General features: G+C 40.7%; 1 pseudogene; it reads left to right on the top strand.

The window, feature by feature from the left end:
- Nucleotides 1–585: 585 nt before the first annotated feature.
- Nucleotides 586–1,109, top strand: LOC136323117 (cytochrome b-c1 complex subunit 6, mitochondrial pseudogene; annotated as a pseudogene).
- The last annotated feature ends 13,526 nt before the right edge of the window (nucleotides 1,110–14,635 follow it).

A 14,635-nucleotide genomic window follows, 5' to 3' on the forward strand; every position in this document is an offset into this window, starting at 1 on the left:
CAAAGGGCAATATGCCAGGCAAACATGGCGGCACATAATATTTTTAAGACAGTGGGGCTTTACTTAGGAGTTACTTCCAAGCATTGAATACAAGAAACTGCTGCTCAGGAACACCTACAATGCACAGTATGTTCACCCAGGACACACAATGACCCTGCCCTTAAAGCTCAATTGTAACCAGAAGATGAACAAACCCTACTCTACATTACACTGGATGAAGAGTAACATACAATACAAACAGCAGGTCATGCTGCTGATCCTTGATCTCAAATAACATACCTCTCTTCAATGACCCACATGGAAGCTGAAACTTAAACAATAACAATAAACAAAATTATTCATCTTGCAATCCCTGCAGCACAGTGTCCCAGGCTGAGAACACTCAGGAGAGAGATGAGGAGGACTTCACAACTGAGGAGACTTAATCCCACTGTGATGAACCACAGTGCACATGTCCACATCGCTGCTTCTTTTCATAAATCATAAATCACTCACTCGGCACTGTTTATTAAGATTACTTACATTCTTCTTTTACATTCCACATTTTACCTTCTAAACTTTTGCTCATTGAAAATGAAAACTCTGACAAGTCCTTCTTGATTCTGAGGTGGAATAGGTGCCAGTGTTGGTACTGGTGTTGAATTCAGAACCATAGCTGGACATGGGGCTGGAGGATAAGCGAAAAATGCTAACCGGGTCCGGAGATCCCAAGGAGGAGGAAGAGGAGGTGGAATTAGTGGATCCACTGACAACAGTGAGAGAGCAATGTGAGCAGTTGGAAAAATGGGTAAAGGCCCGGGAGTGGCTAGAGCTCTGTGATGAGCATGTATCCTCCAGGTCAAACACAGAGGAGGATTGCACAGAGGAGCTCTTTGATTTCTTGCATGCAAGGGACCACTGTGTGGCCCATAAACTCTTTAACAGCTTGAAATAAATGTGCAGATGCATTCACCCGTGGGCATCATCTGGGCTCAGGATATTTCCTCATGATTTTGAACATGCCTTTGTTTCTTATTTGTATAACTATAAGTTCATGTGAACCTCATGGATTTTGGTTAGGCAAGTAGCTTCTACGTAATTAGTAATGATTTTATCTTAATAAAGTCCAGTGATCTGCAAAAAAAAAAAAAAAAAAAAAAAGAAAATGAAAACTCTGATCACATTTTGAGCCCCCGACCCCCATGATCTCCTTGGAGCACGTGATGACTTATGGTCCTTAGAATTTCCACTACACCTTGCATCCCCACCCTAAACTCACTGAAAATTAAACATAGCTGTCACTACTTCATTTCATCATTACTTGGCTTATAACTTACAAAAGAGATGGATGTTGCCAAAACCTCACATGACCTCATTTCTTCCTTTTACCTTCCAAGCTCTAATGATTTTTTTTATCTCTTCCATAACTACAACAATGAAACAATCCTTACTGCATGTCATATACTTTGATGACACATGACAATCACCTAAAATATACTGCAAATTAAAAAATTAAGTAGGGGAGAAATAACATTTGTACATAACTATTCTATCTAAATACAAAAAAAAAAGATTAACTGCGCCCAGCCAGGTTGGCTCAGTGGATACAGTACCGTCCACAGTGCTGACATCCTAGGCTCTATGGTGGGGGGCGGGGGCTGACCAGTAGTGGCACAGTTGATAAACCATCCACCTGGAATTCTGAGGTCACAGGTTTGAAAACCCTGGCTTGGTCCACCCTGTCAAGATACATACTAGAACTGGTCCTGGCCAGTTTGCTTAGTGGTAAAGTGTTGGCCCAGCATGTGGATATCCTGAATTTCATTCCTGGTCAGGGCTCACAAGTGAAGCACCCATCTGCTTCTCCACCTCTCCCTATCACTTTTCTTTCTTTCTTTCTTTCTTTCTTTCTTTCTTTCTTTCTTTCTTTCTTTCTTTCTTTCTTTCTCTCTCTCTCTCTTTCTCTCTCTGTCTCTCTCTCTCTTCCCCTCCTGCAACCATGTCTCATTTAGAATATCTGATATACATAAATGCTCCACTAGAACTCTAAAACTAAACAGTAAAGCTGATGTTCAAAAACATTTAGAACTTTTTTTTTTTAATGACTGCACAGATGATAAAACAAGTTTCTACCAATTAAGAGTCCCTGAAGTTCTATGGACTTTCTGGGTGTCTCATCACCTTCCTTCTACAAACTTGTAAGAAAAGGTCATTACAGTATCATTATACTAATGTGTTTTCAAATCAACGTCTAAAAAAAGGCCCAAAATAAATCACTACTACAGTTAGAAAATATTTTTGGCCATGGCCAGTTGGCTCAGTGGTAGACTGTTGGCCCAGCGTGTGGAATTCCTGGGTTTGGTTCCCAGTCAGGGCACACAGGAGAAGCACCCATCTGCTTCTCCACCCTTCCCCTTCTCCTTTCTCTTTGTCTCTCTCTTCCCCTCCCGCTGCCAAGGTTCCACTGGAGCAAAAATTGGCCCAGGCCCTCAGGACAGCTCCATGACCTCCATCTCAGGCGCTAGAATGAGCTGACCATAACAGTGGCCTGTACACAATGGAGCAATGCCCCAGATGGGCAGAGCATTGCCCCCTGGTGGGCATGCCAGGTGGATCCTGGTCTGACACATGCAGGAGTCTGTCTGCCTCCCCTCTTCTCACTTCAGAAAAATAAAAAAAAAATATTTTCAACAGAAAGGTAACACAACTGCTTCATCATGAACATTTCTGATTCCACAAATTGTAAAGGCTTCAGCTTCAGTGCTTTTTTTGGACCAAATGTGAATTTTCCCTGAGGGCATGTTTGGCTAAGATTGTGAAGTTTCACACTTTCCACTAGGGGTTGGGGTGTTGAAGGTGAGCATTACTAATGAGCAGTGCATAGAAGGAGCCCCTGATATCTAGGATTTAAAGCAGTGTTTCCCAATCTTTTTTGTGCCATGACCCACCTTAACCTTTCTAAAATTTTTATGTCCCCCCCATGTAACATATATAATGTTTAACAATAAAAATTGATTTGTTCACTTAATAAACATAAATGATAGGTTCTAGGAAGAAATCACTATGAAATTGTTAACAAAACACAGTAAGTAAAATTTCAAAACATATAATGAAAAACAGAAATTTAAATTCCAAATAATTTTAATACAGATTTTTCTATATTAATTTATTTTAATTTAGTTTGATCCTTGCACTTGATGCTTGCTGCACAGAGATTTTATATTAGGTTCCAATTTGGTTAGCTTTAGTCTCAAGTCTCCACATTGTGTTATATCCAGCTGACTTCTTCTTCTTCTTTTTTTTTTTTTACCAGTAAATCATTTACAGCACTAAATCCACATTCAGCTAAAAATGAAGATGGAAACGGTAGCAATAGTTTTCTTGAACATTTGGTTGAATTTGGGTATTTGATTTCTGTTTCCTCACAAAGCCATGCCATCGCTCCTTTGATATGAAATAAAGCTTTAACTGACTCATCATTTTGCAATTCTGCAAGTTCTTCTTGATACTGCATATTCGATATATCAGACAAATCCACTAACATTGACTACATCATCCATGTTGGGATATCAATTTGTTTTAAATCAGAAAATCTTTCTTTTAAATCAGCCAATAGAATATTCAAATGATTGACAATAACAAGTAAAGCGGTATCAGTTACTTCACATTTTTGGAGCCAATGAAACTGTTTAAAGTTTTTGTTGTTAATATGTTTCTGACATAACTCAATATTGGTAATGAAACCAAATATCTTTGCTTTTGTATCGACAAGAGTTTTATTTGTTCCTTGAAGTTGCTTATTTAATATATTTAGTTTTTCAAAGATATCGGCTAAATAACTCACAAATGCTTTACCATCTATTGTTAACAGATACTTCATTTCAGCTTTGTCACTTAAAAAATCACTAAGAGTATCAAACAGTTCCATAAATCTTTTCAAACAGTTTCCTTTAGATAGCCATCTTACTTCAGTATGAAGTAAAAGTCTCACATGGTCTTCATTTTGTTCTTCACAAAATAGCTTGAAAAGATGCTCACATTTGCCACTAGCTTTAATAGCATTAACACACTTTATTACTGTATGTAATACTTCATTCAGAACAGGCGAGATGTTTTTAGCTACCAAGTTTTCCCTATGAATAACACAATGCACAAGAATCATTTCTGGATTCGCATCTTTCATCAATTTTAAGCAGCCATTTTTCTTGCCCATCATATTGGGAGCACCATCTGCAGCACAAGATGTTCTATTTTTCATTGGTATATCATTGACATCTAAGTAGTTTTTTAGCTTATTATATATATCTTTGGAGGTAGTGGTGCTTTCTAATCTTTTACAGAACAACATTTCTTCAGCAAAATGTCTTTTATCAATATATCTTACGTAAGTTATCAATACTGCCTCACTGTCTCTCAAAGTTGATTCATCCATTTGCAAGGAGAATTTTCTTGTTTTCAGCTTTTCAATAAGTTGTTTTTCAATATCCTCACTCATTTCATCTATTCTTCTGCTAACAGAATTGTCACTGAGTGGCATAGCTTTTACATCTTTGTCATCTTTTTCAAGAACCGTTTTAAGAAATGCTGATATTGACAGTTTTATTAAATTCTCTCCTATAGTGTGATTTCCTCCAGTTTTAGCGATGAATAAATAAATTTGATAACTAGCCTCAAGAACATGATTATTAGTTGAAGTATGAGCAGTAAATAGAGACTTGAATGTTGTTCTTTTTTCAAAATTTTTCTTTCAAGTTTTAAAGTAACTCAAATCTGAATTAATATAAGCACTATGTTTTGCCTTCAAATGCACCTCAAGACGACCTTGTTTCATTGATTTGTAGGTCAAGCATTGCTGGCATAAAAGACAAAAAGGAATCCACTCATCGTGAACAGCGGGTATGAACCCAAATTTTAAATATTCCTCCGAATATTGACGAGTTTTTTTCTTGCTTGCACCACTCATTTTACTATGGGCTATAATAAAAATAAGATCAATTAAAAACTAATATTAGCCTGACCTGTGGTGGTGCAGTGGATAAAGCGTCGACCTGGAAATGCTGAGGTCACCGGTTCGAAACCCTGGGCTTGCCTGGTCAAGGCACATATGGGAGTTGATGCTTCCTGCTCCTCCCCCCTCCTCTCTCTCTGTCTCTCTCTCCCTCTCTGTCTCTCTTTCTCCCTCTCTCTCTCCTCTCTAAAAATGAATAAAAAAAACAAAAAAACAAACAAAAAAACTAATATTAAAATATGTGTTAAAATATATTCAATGTGACATAGAGTAAACGTATACTAAAAATTCATATTTATTTAAATGTATATAACACATTTACTACACTACCACCGCAAATCAAAAGGTATCTATATTTTTTCCACTTGACAAAATTTTCTGGAAAGTTATGCTTCTAAAATTAAAATTGTCATGCATGCACTATTATAGCCCCAATAATATTTATAAAATACTATTGCTTTCTAGCCCCAATGCAAGAAGTACTTAATAAAGAGTTTAATATTGATAAAAATAAAATCAAATACTTACCAATTATATCTATGCAATATATATATGTATATTTATTAAATCAACGAGCTTTTACAACAGTTTTGACTGACACTTATTTCAAATTAACACCAATTGAATGATGTGAAACACTACAGAATTTGCGATGGGCCAATTAGGTGAGAATAACTGCGTTGTTTAGTGAGTTTTTAAAATGTCTGGGGTTCCCCACAGCAGAAGGTACTCTCCGCGGTGAACCCAGGACAAAATTTACTTGATGCCAATCACCCAGTTGATATTTTGGTCTCGTCAAATGAAATTATACTTAATAATTATTTACCGCAATTATTTAAGAATTGCATTTTTTGTTAAATTTGGCACCGATATCTAGCATTGCATTTAAATGGCCCGGGGCGAAAGAGTTAAAGTCGTGTTTAGTTCATTTTCAAATTGCCCCCCTTAACTATCGAATTGCCCCCTGTGGGGCATGGGCCCCACGTTGGGAAACACTGATTTAGAGGATGTTCACTCAGGGCAAAGAATGACCCAGCCGAAAACATCAATGCTATTCAGAACTCACACCTATTTTATATGGCACCATATAAATGTAGAATACAAGCAGCAGGTCAATTGGAATCATAGATCACAAATACTGACTCTCTTGGTTGACCTACCCACCTGGAAGCAGACACCTGAGAAAAAACAATTTCAAACCATCTTCAAAAATGGCTGAATAGGATCTTAGCCTAAGATCATGCCCCAGAAAATCCAAGAGGCAAGGAACATCTCACAACTTGAACACTGAATCACTCTCTGATGAATCAGACTGATCATATCAGGATCTCTACTTCTCCTCATGACTCAACTATATTTAATCTTTCACAACTGTTTCTGAATGTCACTAACAATCTTTCTTCCTATTTTTCTACAATCTAGCATTCTCCCCCTAACTGATATTCTTTTGCTTTGGTAGAATTAAACACAGATTTCTATCTAAAAATATACTTCTTCTCAAAACAATTTTTAAGAGACCACAGAACACTGCTATCTACTAGTTTCACATAGCTTCAGTTCCTCTACAATATAAAGCAAACAACAAATAAACCTATAATCCCGAACCCTGATCCTCAGTCTAATTCAAAGTATACTACATTACTTTTAAAATAAAAAACAATCTGACCAGGCAGTGGTGCAGTGGATAGAGCATGGGGCTGGGATGCAGAGGACCCAGGTTTGAGACTCTGAGGTAGCCAGCTTCAGCACGGGCTCATCTGGTTTGAGCAAGGTTCACAAGCTTGAGCCCAAGGTTGCTGGCTTGAGCAAGGGGTTACTCAGTCTGGTATAGACTCCTGGTCAAGGCACATATGAGAAAGCAATCAATGAACAACTAAAGTGCCACAACAAAAAAACTGATGAATAATGCTTCTCATCTCTCTGTGTTCCTGTCTGTCTGTCCCTATCTATCCCTCTCTCTGACTCTCTCTCTGTCTCTGTAAAAAACAAACAAACAAACAAACATCTTTTTCCTTACTGATATACATACATAGCCTACTTCTTCGAACGGAACCTGCAGTACTAAATGCAAGCTCATCTCTATTCTTATACCATTAAAGTTTCTCTTTACATCATAGGAAATGTTTTTTCATAAAGTAACTGGTGTCACAGCAGCTATGTGAGAAAAAATAGAACACCCCTTCATCCTACTATCTGCAAAAATCACTTTCTGTAGATGTTAAGAGACATACACAACTAATAGAAAATACTGAAGCTACCTATACCATAACACAGCAAGAAATAAAAAGAAATGGAATCAAAACCAAAACATATTTGAATATCATACACTACATTGAAAAGCAAAAGGTGGTCCTACAAAATATGGACAGAAATTTATTTCAATACATTCCAATGACCACAAATATATAACTTCAATGCAATACATAACAAACCAGTATAATGAAACTCAAATAATAAATCATGGACCTAAGACTGAAATGAGAAAAATCTATAAGTATAGAAAGTGACTTAACACATTTCTCTCATTCAGGGATATGGCACACCTTTCAAAACTAATGCAGTCCTCCACAAAAAAGTCAGTAAGGATATAAAGAAAGACCTCTAATTTATAAATAAAATTCAAGATACATAACTATTCCACCATCCCAAGCAATACATCTAACATGCTTTCCAAGAATGCTTATAACTCTTTAAAAACTGACTCTACTGAACGATAAACCACCTTTCTAGACATTTCAATTCAATTACATATGCTCTCTTTATGGCTCATCACACCTTCCATCTAGAAACCTGTAAGTAAAGGTAATAACAGTATTGTCATGTTTACATCTTTTTAAAGACACATCATTAAACACACACACACACACAGCCTAACATAAATCACTGGTAAAGTTAGGAAATACTTTCAATGCAGAAATTAAAAAAGTGCTGCATTCCTATCATTCTGCTCTCCAGAAATTTGATAATTTTGCCATATTTCTGAACCAAAGATGAATATGCCCTTGGGACATATTCAACCATGATCACGAAAGTGCCATTTTGTATTGTAAGGAGTGCTGAAGGCTGGGTGTTATTTGTAAGCACTGACTAGAAAGAACAAAAGCACATAATTACCTACAATACACAGACCTTCACCTGGAACAAAGATGGACTCAGCCCAAAAGATCCATGATGATCAAAACACAGACTCTAATCTACATAGAACAAGAAGCCTAAACTAGAATACAAACAGCAAATCATTTTAAATTCAAATCTGAAATACAATTTCTCTCTTTAAATATCACCATAGATACTTAAAACCAAAGCTGAACAACAACAAACACAAAACCTCCCATCTTGCCATGATTGCAATCAACTGCCCTGGGGTGACAAGACACCCCCAAACACTAAGGAGTAGAATCACTTGGGGACAGAATTAGACTAAGCATCTCTCCATCACTGCTTCTTTTCTTAACACAAAAATCACTTTCATACCTGTGTACGATCACTTCCAATCCTTCATCTTCACTAGATTCCAGAATTCACCCTCTAAATTTAGTTTTCCTCCTCAAAAATAAAGACTTTGACCCAGATATTTTACATGAAGCACAGGTAATGATTAACCAGAGTTACTACCACAGCATGCATTCCAGACCTACACTCATTTTAAATGCTAAGATGGATGTTACTATTTTACTGACTCATCAGTGTACTTTTAACTCACAGAACTACTTAGGCCAACTCCTCTCATGACCTCACTTCTACCTCTTACCTTTCAAGCTTTGACAACTTTAACATGACTTACACCTATATCAATATACTGGTCAGGACTGGAGGTAAATGTTTCCACCACTAGATGAAGCCTCAGCCTCAGCTGGTTATGTCTATCCTGATGGTGTATATAGATATTTGACCTTTTTCTTTTTAAAAGAGGCCCCCACAGAGGGTGATATACAATGCATCACAATGTTATCTATATTGTATATGGCCTCCTGAAGGGTCTTCTTAAAGAGCTCAAATCTCTATATATACACCATCAAAACAGACAGAACCAAGGTCCTTGCACCCAGCTGACCATGGGATTTGAACCCACAACCTCAGGGAGAACTCTAGTGTTTATCAGAATCCTTACCTAGAAAGCAAACTTCTCAATTTGACAGTAGAGATGCTCTGAGGACTTATGATGTTACACAAGTACCCAACATTTTCTAAAATTGATTTTGTCCAGTCTCTATATAGAGAGAGTATTTGCCAAATTGATTTGAACCCATAACCTTAATGAAAGCTCCGGTATCTAATAGCAGAACTGTATATATGAGGGGATACATGGGGCTGTATATATGAGGTTACATGGGACTGTATACAAGGGGATGTTATGTGGGACTGTATATATGAGGGATGTTACATGGGACTGTATATATGAGGGGGTTATCCTTTTTTATTTAATTTTTTTTTAATAAATGTAATTTATTTAAAGGACCTCTGCCAGGCATATTTCATTCGTGACAGTCTGGGATCTCAGCAAGATGAGCAAGTGACAGTGATGGAGAAGTTTTTGAGAAGGGAATATGCAAATGCTGAACAGGGCCCTGGACAAAATTCTGACCCAGATGAAGGCCCTAGTATGAGTTGTTGACAAAAGAAAAAAGACAGGTTGGTGAGTTCTAGGCAATATAGCGAAAGCTATCTTTCATTTGGATTTACTTTCACCGGGGATGAGACAGCACTGACTCCGCTGTGCTTGGTGTGTGGTGAGAAGCTTAATAGCACCATGGTGCCAAGCAAGCTTAAACGCTATCTCCAAATAAAACACCCTTCCATTCAAAATAAGCCGATGGACTATTTTGTACACTTACATACAAACTGAGAAACGGGCAACTTTTTTGAGAAAAACCACAAAGGTAAACGAGAGAGCCCTCAAAGCTAGCTACCTTGTTGCTGAACTCATAGCTAAATCAAAAAGTCCCACATTGTGGCAGAAACATTAATACTGCCAGCTTGTAAAGCCATTGTCAATGAGATGCTTGGCCCTACTGCAGCCAAAGAGATAGCTAAAGTGCTTCTCTCAGATAACACAATTGCCAGACGTATTGATGACATGTCTGTGGACATTGAAACTGTTGTTTTGGAAAAGGTGTGCATCAGTAAGAAATTTGCCTTGCAACTTGATGAGTCGACAGATATTAGTGGACATTGTTAGCTCTTGGCCAATGTGCATTTTGTGGATGGAGAAGCCATTAGAGAAAACTTTCTATTTTGCAAGGCACTGCCAGAAAAATCAACAGGAGAGGAAATATTTCGGGTCATGTCAGAATATCTTGATAAAAGCGGGCTTACATGGGAAAACTGCACAGGTGTCTGCACTGATGGAGCCGCAGCCATGGTCAGGCACATCAAAGGCTTCATAAGTAGGGCCAAAGAAAGAAACCCAGATGTTATTGTTACACACTGTTTTTTGCACCGTGAGGCCCTTGTTGCAAAGACCTTACCAGCAGTTCTAGCTCCTGTGTTGGATGATGTTGTGAGCATAGTGAACTTTGTGAAGATGCGACCTTTGAGATGTTGCTTATTTGCATCTTTGTGTAAAGAAATGGGAGCGGAACATAAAATCTTATTGCTCCACACGGAGGTATGGTGGCTGTTGCGTGGCAAAGTGCTGGCCCATGTGTATGAGTTGCAAGAGGAACTTAAAGTATTTCTGACAAACAAGAGGTCCGATTACTCAAAGCTGCTTTCAAGTGATGAGTGGTGTGCAAAGCTGGCATACCTGGCTGATATATTTCATTATCTGAATGAACTGAACACATGAATGCAAGGCCAAAATCAAAACCTGCTTACAAGCCTGATAAAATGAACGGATTCCTCTAGCAACAACATGTGCAGCGTGGCAACCTTGAGATGTTCCCGCTCACCGAGAAACAGCATGATGGCAACACTGCTGCAATGTGCGAGGTGATTGGCAGACATCTGAAAACTCTTGAGAAGACATTGTCATTTTATTTCTCTTCAGCCTTCACAGAATGCTTTGACTGGGTTAGGGACCCATACAGCTCAGTATCCGTTGCTAGAAAGGACATGACTTTAAAGGAGCAAGAGGAACTCATTGAACAGAAACAAGATTGTGGTTTAAAGCTAAAGTTTGCTGATCTTCCTTTGGATAGTTTTTGGTTATCTGTTGCCAAGGAGTTCCCCATTCTGGCCAACAAAGCTATTTTGACATTGCTCCCGTTTTCAACCACATATCTATGTGAGCTGAGATTCTCAAGCTTGACTGCGATAAAAACTAAAAACACAGAGAGACTGAGAACTGTTGAGGAAGAGTTTCATGTGTGTCTTTCTACCATTCCTGCCAGGATATCCCTTTTGTGTTCATCAAAACAGGCCCAGGTTTCACACTATGTGAGTATAAATACATTTAGAAACTATATTATTAACTATATGTATAATATGTACTGTGTTAGAGTGTTATTTTGTGTCATTTTGGTAGGTGGCATGACCCAGGATTTTGTAAATGTAAAAATTGTGCTGCGGCTCAAAAAAGGTTGAAAATCACTGCCCTAGGGGACACACTGGAGGCTCTTGCTGCATCCAAACACTATGATTTGCATCCTCCTTTCATGGGCTGAAACCACAACTACCTCGAGTTTTCTCAGGCCTTTCCCTTTCTTTAAAAATACAGAAAATGACTCATCTAACAAAGTTACACCTAGTAAGACATAAATGTAGCAACAAATACAGGTTTTGTGAGGTGCATAGGGACCCCTCCCACCATCAGCAACTGCACAGCAAGGGTCTAGGAATTAGGAAACTTGTTTCATAACCTTCCCCATCTGCATGCAGTCAGGTCCTATATGCACCCTTCCTCAAACCTACGGACCCTCATTGGTGGCACAGGTGGCTCCCACACACACGACTTGGGTTAATTTTTCCCACGCAGCTCTGAACAAGAAAAGCCCTTTCCTCCTACTGTGCCCCATGAACACCAGAGGGTGAGGAAACTGAGGTGGAGGTGAGCCAGGAGCCTCTCGCAATGCATCCTCTCGGACCCCAGCTGCCGCAGACTCCAACACCTCAGACCTGCCTGACCACGTCCTCATGCCTGCCCTGCCCCACCCATGAGAAGCTGAAAGACTGGATATTAAACTCACCTGCAGGGCCTGACCAAGCAGTGGCGCAGTGGATAGAGTGTCGGTCTGGAATGCTGAGGACCCCGGTTCGAGACCACGAGGTCGCCAGCTTGAGCACGGGCTCATCTGTTTGAGCAAAGCTCAACAGTTTGGGCTCAAGGTCGCTGGCACCAGCAAGGGGTCACTCAAGGGGTCACTCAGTCTGCTGTAGCCCCTGGTCAAGGCACATATGAGAAAGCAATCAATGAACAACTAAGGTGCTGCAACAAAGAATTGATACTTCTCATCTCTCTCCCTTCCTGTCTGTCCCTCTTTCAGACTCTGTCTCTGTCACCAAAAAACCAAAACTCATCTGTGACCCAGCGCATTCCGCTCTGCTCTCTCGGCCTTTCAACCGGCAGAGGGGAGACCCACCCCCAAACCTCCCTTGCCATGGACACGTGGACATCTCATATCCCGTCCCTCTCCCTACAAGAGTTTCTTTCAGGTCAGATCTCCTCGGGCCCACATCGGGCACATATGACTCAGCTGTCTCTCATTCCGAGCCAATCCTCCCATCTGCCTGGACCCCTCTCACCTCTGAGCGAACGCTCCCTAAACCTCTTCCCGGAGCTCCTCGCTCAGCACCTCTCATGCACCCCCCTCTTCCTGGCCCCCCAAGGACAGTCCTGTCTGCCCTCCCTTCTCAGCCTGTGCGCCTCTGGTCCCGACCTGCTCGGACCTCAGCCACATTCGCAGCCGCCTCCTTAATGACCCTCCCCTGGCAAGGCCCCGGCCCTTCCTCGCTCTTCCAGGGGGGGGGGAGGGATGCGGGGGAGCTGTGCCTCCTCCTCCTCTGCCTCCCTGTCACCTGTCACGGACTTGCTGCCTTCTCCTCAGGTGCTCGTGCTACAGGTCACCGTGCTCTCCATAGGAGTGTTCGTCGCCGAGATCTCCACCTCAGCTGCTCTGTCCAGTGTTCCGCCCTTAGGAATCCTGCCCCTCAACAGCGTATAGATGCTTCCACGTCCACGCTGAGCGCTGGGGCTCACGCCACAAAGTGGATGGGGGAACGAGGGAGGGGCGGAGGTCCAGAGGAGCGTCTCTAAATGGGCCGGCTAGTGCGGATTTCCATGCCACAGTGAGGCCTCTGCTGAGGAGGCTTCCTGGGGTAGGCTGCCTGGCAGCGGCGTCCCAGGGGTGCGGAGATCTTCCACCAGACAGGACAAGAAGAACTGTCCCCAAAGTTACTTTGGAACCGGCTGGCGATGCTACTGTTTCTTTAAGGGTTTTCCACTCAGAGCCCTGCTGAGGGAGGTGCTTCACTTGCCCATATTTTAAGTCAGTAAATTAGGTCAGTACCGGGTCAGACATAGACACTGGCATACGATGTGCACACAGCACACTCAGGATGTCCTGTGGCTCATGGTTTAGGTGGCTAAGGGGAAAATAAAGAAATAAAGATACCACTGTACGTTCAGGCAACTACTATGCAGGAAAACAACAGAATGCTGTCAGGAGCAGACACGAATGACCCGGGAATGCCTGTCTTAGAAGAAGTGGCCTGGAGGCCGAGACTTAAAGTGCAGAAACCAAATCACAGTGGCTGGCTGCACATAGTGCTGTCCTGTCCACCTTAGGTGATGTGCTTAATCGTGAACCAAGGCAGGTACAGGAAGCAACCAATGGGAATGCCAAGAAAGAACTACATGGAACAGCAATTGGTTTACTTCTCCTTCTCTCCCCCAATACGCTCTCTCTAAAAATCAATAAATGAAATATAAGCAACAGCAACACAACTTAATGTGCAGCCCCATTGCTCTACTGGCCCCTTACTGACTGACAGTCTTTCTGCCTCAATTTCTCCTCTATTTTGCATTCACACATGTTCCATCTCCATACAGACACCTCTGGGGAGGCTGCTCAGATGTGCTTCACTGCCTCAGCAACTGTACACTGGACCGTCTGAAGCAACAGCACTGTCTCACAAACAACCTGACTGGACACCACCATCCTAAGCATTCCCTGACAACTGGCAGCATGAGTGCCCTGTGGGTCAAATGGGAAGATCCAAAACACCCTACCTGCTTAGGGAACAGTGTATCTGATGCCTCATCCCACTGAAACCCCTATAGACAACTGTTTTTGGCTCATAACTCAATCTTTCCTACTGGTGCTAAAATGGAAGTAAAACCGATATTTTTCATATTTTACTTTCCAAAATCCATCACCTACAGACCTGCTTCTTAACATGTTGAACAAGTGCCCGACTGTATCTCTCAGGTGACTTTAAAGGGACATGATATCACTTACAAAAAGCTTCTCATTCTTGGAACACCATGCTGGCAGACTTGAACTCACAGAACATATTAAAAATACTATTACTGCTTTAATTTTCAATCTAACCAAACTCATAAAAATGAGTATACAAAGAATATCCCAAAGATGTCTATAAATTTTTTGGGATATAAATGAAAACGCCAACAAGATGTTTACTAACATGGTCTTATTTTCCCCTCACCGTTTGAAATAAGTTGAAGAACAGCCTGACCAGGTGATGATG

This window comes from Saccopteryx bilineata, chromosome 2, assembly GCF_036850765.1.
Source record: "Saccopteryx bilineata isolate mSacBil1 chromosome 2, mSacBil1_pri_phased_curated, whole genome shotgun sequence".
Classification (NCBI taxonomy): domain Eukaryota; kingdom Metazoa; phylum Chordata; class Mammalia; order Chiroptera; family Emballonuridae; genus Saccopteryx; species Saccopteryx bilineata.